The sequence below is a fragment of the Macaca mulatta genome, chromosome 11, assembly GCF_049350105.2.
Source record: "Macaca mulatta isolate MMU2019108-1 chromosome 11, T2T-MMU8v2.0, whole genome shotgun sequence".
NCBI lineage: Eukaryota > Metazoa > Chordata > Mammalia > Primates > Cercopithecidae > Macaca > Macaca mulatta.
In genome coordinates, this window is record NC_133416.1 from 55,278,142 (window position 1) to 55,291,613 (window position 13,472).

A 13,472-nucleotide genomic window follows, 5' to 3' on the forward strand; every position below is an offset into this window, starting at 1 on the left:
GGCAAGGATTAAAATAGAGAAAACAGCAGCCTAAGTGATCTGGACAAAAAGTCAAGCAGGCTTAGATTTGAGTGGTGGCCATAGAAAGGGAGAGAAGGGGGTGAATGTGAAATATTTTAATGTTAGAATTGATAGAACTTGGTGATTGGTTACAAGCTGGAGATGAGGGGTACTGTGGTCAAGAAAGACTCCTAGGCTGGGCACGGTGGCTCACACTTGTAATCCCACCACATTGTGAGGCTGAGGTGGGTGGATCATTTGAGGTCAGGAGTTCAAGACCAGCCTGGCCAATATGGTGAAACTCCACCTCTATTAAAAATACAAACATAGCCAGAGGTGGTGATGGGTGCCTGTAATCCCAGCTACTCAGGAGGCTGAGGAAGGAGAATCACTTGTACCCAGGAGGTGGAGGTTGTAGTGAGCTGAGATGGTGCCACTGCACTTCAGCCTGGGTGACAGAGAGAAGAGAGACTCTGTTTCAAAAAGCAAGCAAGCAAACAAACAAACAACCTATGTATCTCTCTCTCTCTCTCTTTCTTTCCTTTTTGTTTTTGTTTTTGTTTTGAGATGGAGTCTTGCTCTGTTACCCAGGCTGGAGTGCAGTGGCGCCATCTCAGTTCACTGCAATGTCTGCCTCCTGGGTTCAAGCAATTCTCCTGCCTCAGCCTCCCTAGTAGCTGGGATTACAGGTGCATGCCATCTTGCCCAGCTAATTTTTGTAGTTTTAGTAGAGACAGGGTTTTGCCATGTTGGCCAGGCTGGTCTTGAACACCTGACCTCAGGTGATCCACCCACCTCAGCCTCCCAAAGTGCTGAGATTACAGGCATGAACCACCATGCCCAGCATATATCTTTCTAAAAGTATCCAAGATTGTTTAAAATTATATTCTTTGAAGACCTCTTATCCCAACTCAAAAAATTTTAATGACATAAATATAACATTGAAACCAAAACCTGATACAGATTATACAAAAGAGATAATTACAAACCAATATCATTTATGAATATCATAGGCAGAAATGCTGAAAAATTAGCAAATTGAATCAGACAGCACAGTATGTCATGACAAAGTAGAAACTGTTTTGGGAATGTAAAGATTGTCCAATGTTAGGAAATTCATTAATATAACTAATATTATTATATCTAAGAAGGAAAATCCTGTAATTATCTTCCTAGGGTTGAAAAAGCATTTGAAAAAATTAAAGTTGCATTTCCTATAAAAGTAAATTACAAAAGAGGGGTGGAAGATAATTATCTTAACATCATAAACCATCTTGTTTATCATCATCTTACTATTTTCATAGGAAAACACTGGAGGCATTCCTGGTAATGTCTGAAACAAGGCAAGGATACCCACCATCACTATAACATTAACATAATGTTGGAGGTATTTGTCAACACATTTTTACAAAAGAAACCTATTGGATGTGTGAAAACTGTTGATGATATAACTATATCTAGATAACAAAAGCAAATCAATGAATAAACTACACACACAAAAAGTTGAATTTATATGGTAGCACAATATAAAAGCAATATACAGAAGACAACAGGCTTCATACATAAGATACAAGGATGAATCAGTTAGAAAATAATATGGAATCAAGAGCCAATTGGTAATAGCAACCATAATTACAAAACTCCTAGGTATAAAGGTAAAAAGAAATATGTAAAGCCTATGAGGAAAACTGTTAATATAATAGCTTCAAAGACATAAAATAGATCTGAAAAAATGAAAGACATTCTAAGTGAATTTGTAAATTTAACATGATTCCAACAAAAAAGTCAAGGATTTTTTGGTTTCACTTTGTTTTTTAGTTATACAAATTGATTCTTAAGTTCATATGGAAGAAATAAACAAGAATATCCAAGAAAGTCCTGAAAGGAAGAGCAATGAGGAGGGGCCAGTCTTATTAGACATTTGAGATATTATAAAACCTTCATAATCAAACTAGTATAAAGCTGGTGCCTATAGACAGACACACTAATGGAACATAGTAGAAAGTCTAGGCATCAATCCAAGTACATATAAAAATTTAATGTATGTTAGACATTATAAAACAATGTGAAAAATGGACTTTAAAAATATATGCTGTTGAGACAACTGGGTACCATGTGGAAAAAGGTAACATTGGATCCATTGCTTATACTGCACATCCAAGAAAAACTTCACGTGGCTTGGTTAGCTAAACATGACTACATGGAAACTCTACAAGTTCTAGAAGAAAGCATGTGTAGATTTCCGTGTAATCTACCTAGGCAACCCTGGGAATAGTGGGCAAAGCATTTCCATGTCTCAAAACCCAGAATCAATAAAAGACCAGTCAATTCTATTACATATACATGTATGTATTTTTTAAAGTTGTTTTACAAAATTTCGCAGTGATTTCTGGGGTGGAGGGCGGCGGGGAAGGCGGTGTTAAGAGCCATCGGGGCTGTGGCCCAGTTGGCCCGCGGAGGTGCAGACAGGGTGAGCGGGCCCTCACTGGGGCAGCTGGAGGAGCACAGTCTGCTCCACTGGCAGGTAGATTATGTTCCCAGAGCATGAGAGCTGTTACGCTCCGCAGCTTCCACCTTGCGCAGCTCAGGCCGTCTCCTGCGGTGGCCAATGAGTTGGCAATCAGCTCGGCTGCCTTGGAATCGCCCTCAGCAGAGATGATAGCTGCCTTTTTCTGCTGCTCGGCCTTTTCCACCACAAATCTGGCCCTCTCTGTTTCCTGATGAGCCACCTGTTTGGCTTCCAACCCTTCTGTGAATTCCTTCCTGAAGGTCAGATGTGTCAAGGACACGTCGTGCAGGATGAGCCCAAAGGTGGCTGCTTGCTCCATAAGGTAGTTACTCACCTGCCTGGAGACCAACTCTCTCTAGGTGATTACTTCTCCAGCATCAAAGCCAGCCACCACTGACTTGAGGATCTCTGTCGTGATGGACAGCAGCACACTCTCATCATAGTCCTCTCCAATGCTGGTGAAGATGCAGGAAGCTGGCTAGCGACGGGCCGGAAGAGGATACGCAGTGTGATGTTGACATTCTGTAAATCTTTGCTACCAGTGATGTCTGGTACATGACGTGGTGGAGAAAGGCAGTCAAAGATAATCGGTTTCTGTACCCATGGGATGAGAAAGTGAGTCCCTTCCCCTACCACAATGTCCTGTACTCCACGGAATCGGTCAAAGATGACAGCTCTGTGCCCAGCATCCATATTATGTAAGGCAGAGTTCACTAGGCCTCCTGCAACAGCTAAGGCCAGGCCATACTTGCTGATGGACTCAAACACTTTGGCTGCCATGTTTTCTTCTGCTGGACCCTCTCACACCTGCTTCCACTCTGATCTACACATGAATTCTCCAGCCACCAAATTCTATTACATATTTTTTTTTAAAAAAAATGTATGGCCCAAATACCATAAGCAAAGCCAAAGACAAATGAGTCACTGGACAAAACAATTGCAATTTTTACCACAGAATAAAAAGTAATCTCCCTAATATGCAAGAGCTCTGAGAAATAAAACGACACAGATCCAGTAGAAAAATGAGCCCAAGACGTGAACAGATAGAAATAATTTATGCAAGTGGCCCTTAAAATAGTAAAACATGCACAACGTACTCAAAAAAGAAAGGCAAATTACATTACATTGAAACAGCATTTCTTATTGTGTTGGCAAAAATTCAAAAGTTTGAGAGTACATTTTATTGCTAAAGCTATAGGGAAAAGAGACACAGTGATATGCTACTGGTAGAAGTATAGAGTGATACAGTCCTTAAGGAGGGAAATTTAGTACGATCTAGCAACATTGCAAATGGATTAATTTGTCCTTTAACCCAGCAATGATATTTTTGGGGACTCTACACTAAAAGTACTTCTGTACAAATTTGAAATATTATAAACACAAGGTTAGTATTCATTGTGGTATTTGAGTGACAAAAGTCTAGAAACTCCCCAAATATCCATCAATAGGGGAGCAGTTGAGTGGTTAAATAAACTGTAGTATATAGTGGAGTACTATGAACCCATAAACATGAGGTGTATCTGTATGTGTTGCTCTAGAATGATAGCCATAATATTTTATAAGAAGCTACTTTAGTGCAAAATGAAACATTGGAAAGAAAAAAGCAATAAAAGACTAGTAAATATAAAACTAATAAAAGTGATTATCTACACAGAGTAGGGAAGGAAAACGGATGAAAATGGAAGGGAGAGGCCAGCACGGTGGCTCATGCCTGTAATCCCAACACTTTGGGAGGCCGAAGTGAGCGGATCACCTGAAGTCAGGAGTTCGAGACAAACCTGGCCAACATGGTGAAATCCCACCTTTACTAAAAATACAAAATTAGCTGAACATGTTGGTGCACGCCTGTAATCCCAGATACTCGGGAGGCTGAGGCAGGAGAATCACTTGATCCTGGGAGGTGGAGGTTGCAATGAGCTGAGATTGCACCACTGCACTCTCGCCTGGGCAACAAAGTGAGACTCCATCACAAAAAAAAAAAAAAAGGAATGTAAAGGAGATACAGCTGAGTATACCTTTTTATGTAGTTTCAACTTTAGAATCATATAATCATTTAATATATTCAAAAATTAAGTTAAACCAAAAAGAGAAAAAAGAACAATCCCTAAAACTGAAGCAAGTGAAATAAAGCTGTTTACAAGGTTGATAACATAACCAAAAAGAAAGATTTATTTCAAATGACTTTTAAACACAAGACTTTGTCTTTTCTTAGTGAAATATATTCTAGGATCAACACAAACTACAAAGAACTCTTAAGTTTCATTCTGTAATTTTATTATTCTAATAGTGGTATTGTAAAACTATTTTGTGTATTTTATAAGATAAAGCAAGTTTAGTGTAAGAAGCAATAAAAATGTGAAATCAAATAAGTAAACATCTAGTGTTTAAACTGCAAGCTACAAGTGTTCTGAAGATGCCAATAATCTCACTGAAGACTATGGACAAGCTGAACAACTTGGATCTGTGGATAAATCTCTGAGCTGGAAAACACAAAAGACTATTCTTCAGTGGACCAAACAAGATGACTCCTCAGACAATGTCTGTGAAGCTGATGTCATACGGCACACCCTGACGCTGAATATATAAGGCCTTAATTTTAATCTAAAATGCAACCACTCTCTGAGCATCCAGATTTTCAGCTATTCAAGATTCAGAAAACAAAAAGTTATTTCTGGAAATATTTTAGGAAGTCAAATCATTTCTTTTGTATTTTGATGGAATTCTTTTTCTTTTCTTTTCTTTTTTTGAAATGGAGTCTCGCTCTGTTGCCCAGGCTAGAGTGCAGTGGCATGATCTTGGCTCACTGCAAGGTCTGCCTCCCAGGTTCATGCCATTCTCCTGCCTCAGCCTCCTGAGTAGCTGGGACTACAGGTGCCCACCACCACGCCCGGCTAATTTTTTGTATTTTTTAGTAGAGATGGTGTTTCACCATGTTAGTCAGGATGGTCTCAATCTCCTGACCTCGTGATCCGTCCGCCTTGGCCTCCCAAAGTGCTGGGATTACAGGCGTGAGCTGCCGCGCCCGGCCAATGGAATTCTTTTAAAAATGTTTTTGGCTTGAGATGGAAAAAGCAGCAAAGTAACTAAAGACAGATTTTAGGCTGCATTATAGAAGTGTTTCAAAAAATAGGGATTGCATTGGTTGGTTTAAATGTCAACCGTGGGGAAAGCTTTAGGCTCAGGATTTGGCACTGCTCTCAAGATCTTGTTTTCAAAGAAATTGATAACACACGTGCCAGAAAGTGGGCCCAATTAGGAATTCCATCTAACCAGACAAAAAGTAGTATTGCTTAATGCGTTTGGAAGAATTTCCACAAGTGTGAAAGAATTGTAAAACATCAGGAACTTGTTGCAAATTATTAATTTAAATATGATTTGAAATATGCCTGTTTCTGGAGAATGAAGGCCAAAGAGAGGAATTTCATCCAGCAATAAACAGCAATGACAGTTTGAAGCCAAACTCTTTATATAAAGTTACCTTTACTAAAGGAGAATTATATTATTTTAAGTAAATAGTTTTATTTTTAAATTATGTTTAGTTTAACTATACAATTCTTGTAGGTCAAAGTAAGTAATACTTCAATAATGTGGCACAAATTTTAAAGTTTAATATTGAATAAAATTAGGAGTATCAAATTTTTTTTTTTTTTTTTTTTTTTGAGACAGAGTCTTGCTCTGTCGCCCAGGCTGGAGCTCACTGTGAGAGAAGGAAAAGCTAGAAAGAACTTCTGAAAGGATTTTTAACTCTGAGACAAACTAGCATTATTCCCACTTCCACTGTGAGGTCAATATGCAGGATGAGGCATTTAGGTTAGATTTATTTAAAAGTTTGAGAGTGATGGATGTGTGAGAGAGGAAGGAGCCTGCATCTCCTCTCCAGGAAGCCTTAAATACCAGAAGAGAGTCTTACTTGTCTGAGTTTAGCTTGGGAAGAAACAGATTTACATATCCCTGAGACCAGCTCGGTGCTATTTCAGCAATTCTACCACCCACATTTTAACTCCAAACCAAAAGTTGAATGAATCCTGAAATGATTGCATGTTTTTCACAATAGGAAGATTACCACAGTCTCTTAATAACCACAGATGCTTCTCGAATCCTTTTCTTTCTCCCTATTTCCCCAAGCAATGCCATACTCAGGCCCTTGCAATCTCCTGCCTGTAAGACTATTCCTCTGCTACCTGTGTCTAGAGGCTAGCAGATTGGACACTGCGGCTCTAGGATTTACAATACACACCTGTAACATATCATAGTCTACTTTCAAATAGTGTAAAAATCTTATAGCAATTTACTTTCAGTTTCTCCCTTATGTTTTTTATTGTTTTTATTATACATACTACTTCTACGTATGCTAAAACCCAACTGGATATTTATTATTTCTACTTTAAATAGTCATTTATTTTTTCAAGAGATCAAAAAGTGAGAGGTTGGGTGCAGTGGCTTACATCTGTAATCCCAGCACTTTGGGAGGCCAAGGTGGGAGAATCACTGGAGCCCAGGAGTTCAAGACCAGCCTGGGCAACATGGTGAAACCCCGTTCTTACAAAAAAAAAATACAAAACTTAGCTGGGCATGGTGGCACACACCTGTAGTGCCAGCTACCAGGGAGGCTGAGGGAGGAGGATTGTTTGAGCCTGGGAGGTTGAGGCTGAAGTGAGTCATGATTGCACCATTGTACGCTAGCCTGGGGGACAGAGCAAGACTCTTTTTTAAATAAATAAATAGTGAGAAAATGTTTTAACTATTTTGCTTATATTTATCACTTCTCACACTCTTTATCTTTTTATATTGGTCAAATTTTTGTTATTATTTTTCTTTCGCCTGAAGAACTTCCTTTAACACTTCACCTTTGTTGGTATTTTTAAAAGTCTTTATTTCACCTTTACTTTTGAAAGACATTTTTGTGAGGTAGAAAAAATTCTGGCTCAATCTTGTCTTTCACTTTACACAGCTTTTATAAGAAATCTGCTGGCCTTATTTTTTTATTCCTCTACATCAGGGATGACGAACTTTTCTGTAAACGTCCATACAGTAAATCTTTTAGGTTTTGCAAGCCATATGGTCTCTGTTGCAACTACCAGCTCTGCCATTGTAACACAGAAACAGCCATAGCAAATACATAAATGAGTGTGTATGGCTGTGTTCCACTAAAACTTCCTTTTGCAGAAATAAGAAGTAATCTAGATTTGACCCAGGGGTCATAGTTTGCCAACCCCTGCTGTGTATGTAATATGTCTCTCTCTCTCTTTCTCTCTCTCTCTTTCCTTCCTTCCCTTTCCTTCCTTCCTTCCTTCCTTCCTTCCTTCCTTCCTTCCTTCCTTCCTTCCTTCCTTCCTTCCTTCCTTTCTTCCTTCCTTCTTTTTCTCTTTCTTTCTTTCTTTCCTTCTCTTTTCTTTTCTTTTCTTTTCTTTATGACAGAGTTTCACTCTTGTTGCCCAGGCTGGAGTGCAATGGCATGATCTCGGCTCACTGCAACCTCTGCCTCCCAAGTTCAAGCAACTCTCCTGCCTCAGACTCCTGAGTAGCTGGAATTACAGGCATGCACCACCACGCCCACTAATTTTTTATTTTTAGTAGAGACAGGGTTTCTCCATGTGGGTCAGGCTGGTCTCAAACTCCCGACCTCGGGTGATCCGCCTGCCTCGGCCTCCCAAAGTGCTGGGATTACAGGCATGAGCAACCGCACCTGGCCTATAATGTATCTTTTTCATCTGGCTGCTTTTAGAATTTTTTTCTTTATGCTTGGTTTGTAGCAACTTGGTTATGATGTACATGGGAATGGGTTTATTTGTTTATTCTGCCTGGATTTTATTGAGCTTTCAAATTTGGAAAAATGTTAGCTTTTTGTTTGTTATTATTTATTTTTGAGATGGAGCCTCACTCTCTCTCCCTGGCTGGAGTGCAGTGGCACAATATTGGCTCACTGCAATCTCCACTTCCAGGTTCAAGCGATTCTCCTGCCTCAGCCTCCTTAGTAGCTGAGATTACAGGCACCCACAACCATGCCTGGCTAATTTTTGTATTTTTAGTAGAGACTGGGTTTCAACATGTTGACCAGGTCGGTCTCCAACTCCTGACCTTGTGATCCACCCGTCTCAGCCTCCCACAGTGCTGGGGTTACAAGCATGAACCACCGTGCCCAGGCTTAGCCATTATTTAAAAATATACTTTCTTTCTTTCTTTTGAGACAGAGTTTTGGTCTTGTCGCCCAGGCTGGAGTGCAGTGGCTTTATCTCGGCTCACTGCAAGCTCCGCCTCCCAGGTTCACACCATTCTCCTGCCTCAGCCTCCCAAGTAGCTAGGACTACAGGCGCCTGCCACCATACCTGGCTAATTTTTTGTATTTTTAGTAGAGACGGGGTTTCACCATGTTAGCCAGGATGGTCACAAACTCCTGACCTCAGGTGATCCACCCGACTCAGCCTCCCAAAGTGCTGGGATTACAGGCGTGAGCCACTGCGCCCTGCCATATTTTTAAATATACTTTCTTAGCCCATGGCTCTTCTGAAATGTCAGTTGCATTACATTAAAATACTTGATGTGCCGCCCAGGCTGGAGCTTGTTGACTATTTGCTTTCTTCCATTAGGTCTTAGATCTCAAATTACGGCAGTAAGTTTCAAATTACATTATCTCCATCTCTTAGAATCTTTCTCCACAATCTCTCCTTTCTAGGAAGAGAATCTCCCCTAACACACTAGTTTAAGTCCACAAGTATGAACCAGAGAAGCTTATGTCCCACAGATCTCCCTGCAATTTAAACATCAGTGATTTCAATGTGAATATGTGAAATTGTGAGCAGTTTATTATTTAATATACCTGGAAGTGTCTTGGATGATACTCATTGTTCTAATGAGGAGCAAAAGCTTCTAATGCCTTTGGTAAGAGGGAATTGGTTTTTAATAGTATAAGAAGCAGCTGGAAGCCAGTGTGTGATATGGCAATGGATGAACTGGGATGAATGGGAGATTGGATATGTGACTCGGGATCATCCTCTGAGGAGAATCTATCCCGGTTTAATTCATTTGATCCAGGCAATTACCAGTAAATCTCACATACCGTTCCCTTCTGTGTCTTAGAGACCCAGACAACACTGTGGAGAATAACAAGACCTTACTAAAAATGTCTCACTTAGGTTGTTTAGAGACTAACCTCAATTTCTGGAATATTATTTTTCCGATCCATGTTTGCTGTTTGGTTTTAATTTAGTTTTACTATCCTGGGAAGGCTGATCCTTATATATCTTTTGTTATATTTGATCAATGTGGGGAGTTTTTGTTTGGTTTGGTTTTAAAACAGAAGCAAGGAAAGCAGGCAGCAAGGGACAAAAAGGACTCAATTTTATTATAGTAAAACGTGTAACTCGGTGCTAACACTACCCTAAATCACCATAGTCTACCAGTTTAGGAATATGAAGAGAAGAGGTACACTAGATTTAAAGCATAGTAATCTCTATGTTCATAATGTCCCTTTCTCAGTTGGCTACTACTCTTACAACCAGAAACAGGGTACTTTTTTTTGAGGCTGCCTCCAGCAGAATAAGAATATAAATCAGGAGTTCTCCTTAATATGCAGTATGAAGATACAGGCTTGACATCATCCCATTCCCTGATAATGCTGAGGGGAGCAGAGAACGTGCATTTCTTTGACCCTGAGTTCTGACAAAACTTGGCCTGGTATCTTTGAGACTTTGATGGGGATAGTGGTGGAATATGCCAAGGGAGGTTAGAGGGGTAGGTAGGTGACAGCTGTCATTTCAAAGCTGCAAGCACTTTTCTATTTTGTAAGAAATGGAGACTTCCATTTGTCTCTGAAGTAAGTATTCCTTTGTTCAAGAAAGGCCACCAACGGGGCCACTTAATAGTGTGACCATAAGCCGTAGGTTACCAAAGTAGATGGCTGAAACTGAAAAAGCTAAAATGTTCTTGAAGAAAAGGCAGAGTTGGAGATTCAGCTATTCAACACATATTTATTAAGCATCTACCATGTGCCAGGCACTATTCAAGGTGCTAGACACAGCAGTGAAGAAAACAAACCCCCTGCCCTAATGGACCTTACACCCTAGTTGGGAGTAAAAGATAAATAAATAATACATAAAATAAATAAGCAAAAATACAGGATAACAGATATTGATAACTGGTGTGGAGAAGAATAAAGCAAAGAAAAGGATTAGAGATCCAGGATGAAAGTAATCCTGGTGCCTTAAAACAAACAAAAGAGCAGGCATTGTGCCTATGAACTGTGGTCAACCATAGAAGATGGAGCTATTTTCATGCAAGACTTCTTAAAATAGGAGCCTCAGGGTTCTAGGTGAAAAAGTTGGGAGAAAGGGTCCTTCTCCTCACTTTTGCCTAAGATCTAGCACTTCTACAGTTCTTTGAAGACATGGATTACATTTTGGGGTCCCTGTCCATGGTATCTTCACAAATACTAGTATAGTCTCCATTTGTGTCTGGGCAATGGAAACAGAATGCACCCTTGTAGTGGCTGCTAAACTGTAACTGATAGTGCCTTGCTGGTCCTTGAGAATGTGTTAGAAATAACTTTTGACACTATTTGGGGGGCCTCTGAGAGAGATGGACTTACTATAACTAGACGTATTAGTAAGAGTGAGACCTACAAAGTTTTGTAGAATTACGTAGGATAGATAGCACAGGCTTCCTCAAGATATGACAGGCAAGGAAGGGCCTGAAAGTTTGCATAAGTCAGCTATGAGGGACATTAAATTCCTAAAAATATCTTTAATGAAAGGGAAGTTTATGGCACACATACCATAGTCCCTATCCTACCATAAATATTTGGACATGATTTCCTTCAAATTGGACTGATACTCTGGGAGAGGCAATTGATCAAACAAAATTGCCCCCATTGAACTAGAAATTGCTTTTTTGGGTGGTGCAGCACTATCAGTGCCTGACTTGGGGCCAAATCAGGCTCTGAGCTGTTGCAAAAATGGCAACTTTCTAGGGGCAAAATAATTTATGGAGAAGATGGAAGGTGCTTAAGGCCATGCACCAGGGATCATTGGTGGCTCTGGCGTTCCATATGCTTCTGTGTCCATGGCCAGTTACCTAGAGACTTGGGTTGGAACTGGTGACATCACAGTGACACCGAATACATGTTTGAATATGCACCGAGAGGGGGAAAAGCCTCTGCAAGTGTTGATCTAAGAGAAGCTGCTGCAGGGGGCAGTGCAGAAAGGGGAGATGGGATGACACTGGCAAAACAGGTTTAATTGGAATGGAGGGTTATTGTCAGTGGAGATTCATATTGCATGAGAAGTTGGAAGGTCCCCTGGAATTCTTGCTCTGAGTAAAGTTAATATGGAAGAGAAATAAGGGGTTAGGGGTGGCCTTAAATACTCCTAAAAACAGTTTGAGGTCACAGAGCAAGCAACTGGAAGTGTAGTTCAGACCTTACATGAGGTGTGGGTAGGTGGCTCACCACATGACCATGTCTATGACGCTAAATAATCTTGAGGTTGTGGACAGTTGGATCACCTCTCCAGTCAGAGGCTCATACAGGCCTAGGGTCTTTGCAAACCACCATGTCCATTTTGCTGTGCGAACGTTGGGGAGATGAACAAAGCAGATTGGCTGTAATGCCAGGTAAACCACTCTCTGGTGCTGAGAAACACTAGTCTATGTGACAGGCAAAACCCACAACAATGCAAATATTCTCAGCCTCTCCATCTTTTCTATGCTCTGAGAAGACCTCTGTAATTGATAGCTGGAGTTCTCAGTACTCATGCAGATTGGGGGAATAAAGGACAGAATCAAAAGAGCTAAAATAAGCTTGGCCTGATTTACGTGAGAAGGACAGGAAGCTTCTTCTTGGAGAGGAGAAAAAGAATACATCCAAGAAGTGAAGAGAGCCAGGGAGTGAGAAAGCAAGGGTCAGGCTTGAGAGAAAGTTTGAGGGTGTTTGGGGAGAAAGGAGAGAGACCAGCAGCAACAGCTATGCCATAATGTGTGGAACAAATAGAGAAGGAAGGAAGACAAGTTTCAGATGTTTTGCTGTGCACTAAGAATGTAAACACCTTTAGAGTTTTCCCAGAGACTGTAATAAAAATCTAAATTGCTTTTTAATGCTTTTGGCGATTGGATATGTTTCTTTTGAATGTGATATCATGCTGCCATGGGCCACAAAGCAGCTCAGCTTCATAAAAGTTATACTTGGGGGATATTGTCTGGGATTTGGGGCCTAAGGTACAGCAGTCAACTGTACCTTGTTTTAGATCATTGCTCTAGAACTGAGTCTAGCCAGCATTATCGGATTTATAGTGCAAAAAATACACCAGCCATATAAAGTATAAACTAGAGATATACTAGATACTAGACAGAGGTAAATGGCAGAGCCTCTTCTGAATCCTAATTTTAGTGAGAATATGATGTTTGAAACTAGGTGCACCTGATGGAAACCTGTATGTCGGCAGCATGAGGGTCTCTCCCCACCACAGACTGATGACAGTGGGATGAAGAAAGAGAACAGCTAAGGTGATTCCCAGAGGACAATAGAAAAGCAGGAAGCAGAAGCCGTGTAGGGGTTATATTCTCTTATTATGTGGCAGTTCCTCTGAATATTCTAGTAGGATAGCTGGGGTACACATCTGCCCCCTTTTGCTTAGAAATGGACCCATGCAACTAACTATAGGGCACAGGGATCCAGAGGGCCCAGGCCTGTAACCCAGCTAGCTGACTGAGGCTCTGCCACTGTTCTCCTTATTTTCCTGAGACTAGACCTTTCTACCTTGTCTCATTTTCACACAGAGTTCCTGAAATGATCTGGTTTTCTATCAGACGCACCAATGTCTCCTTCCTATATTTTCTTTTTCTTTTATTTTCTTTTCCTTTCTTTTTTCTTTCTTTTTTTTTTCTTTTCTTTTCTTTTTCTTTCTTTTTTTTTTCGAGACGAAGTCTCGCTCTGTCACTCAGGCTGGAGTGCAGTGGTGTGATCTTGGCTCAC

The 13,472-nt window shown here is 40.5% G+C and overlaps 1 pseudogene; it reads right to left on the bottom strand.

The window, feature by feature from the left end:
* Nucleotides 1–2,482: 2,482 nt before the first annotated feature.
* LOC705550 (prohibitin 1 pseudogene) lies at nt 2,483–3,289 on the bottom strand (annotated as a pseudogene).
* Between the last annotated feature and the right edge of the window lie 10,183 nt (nt 3,290–13,472).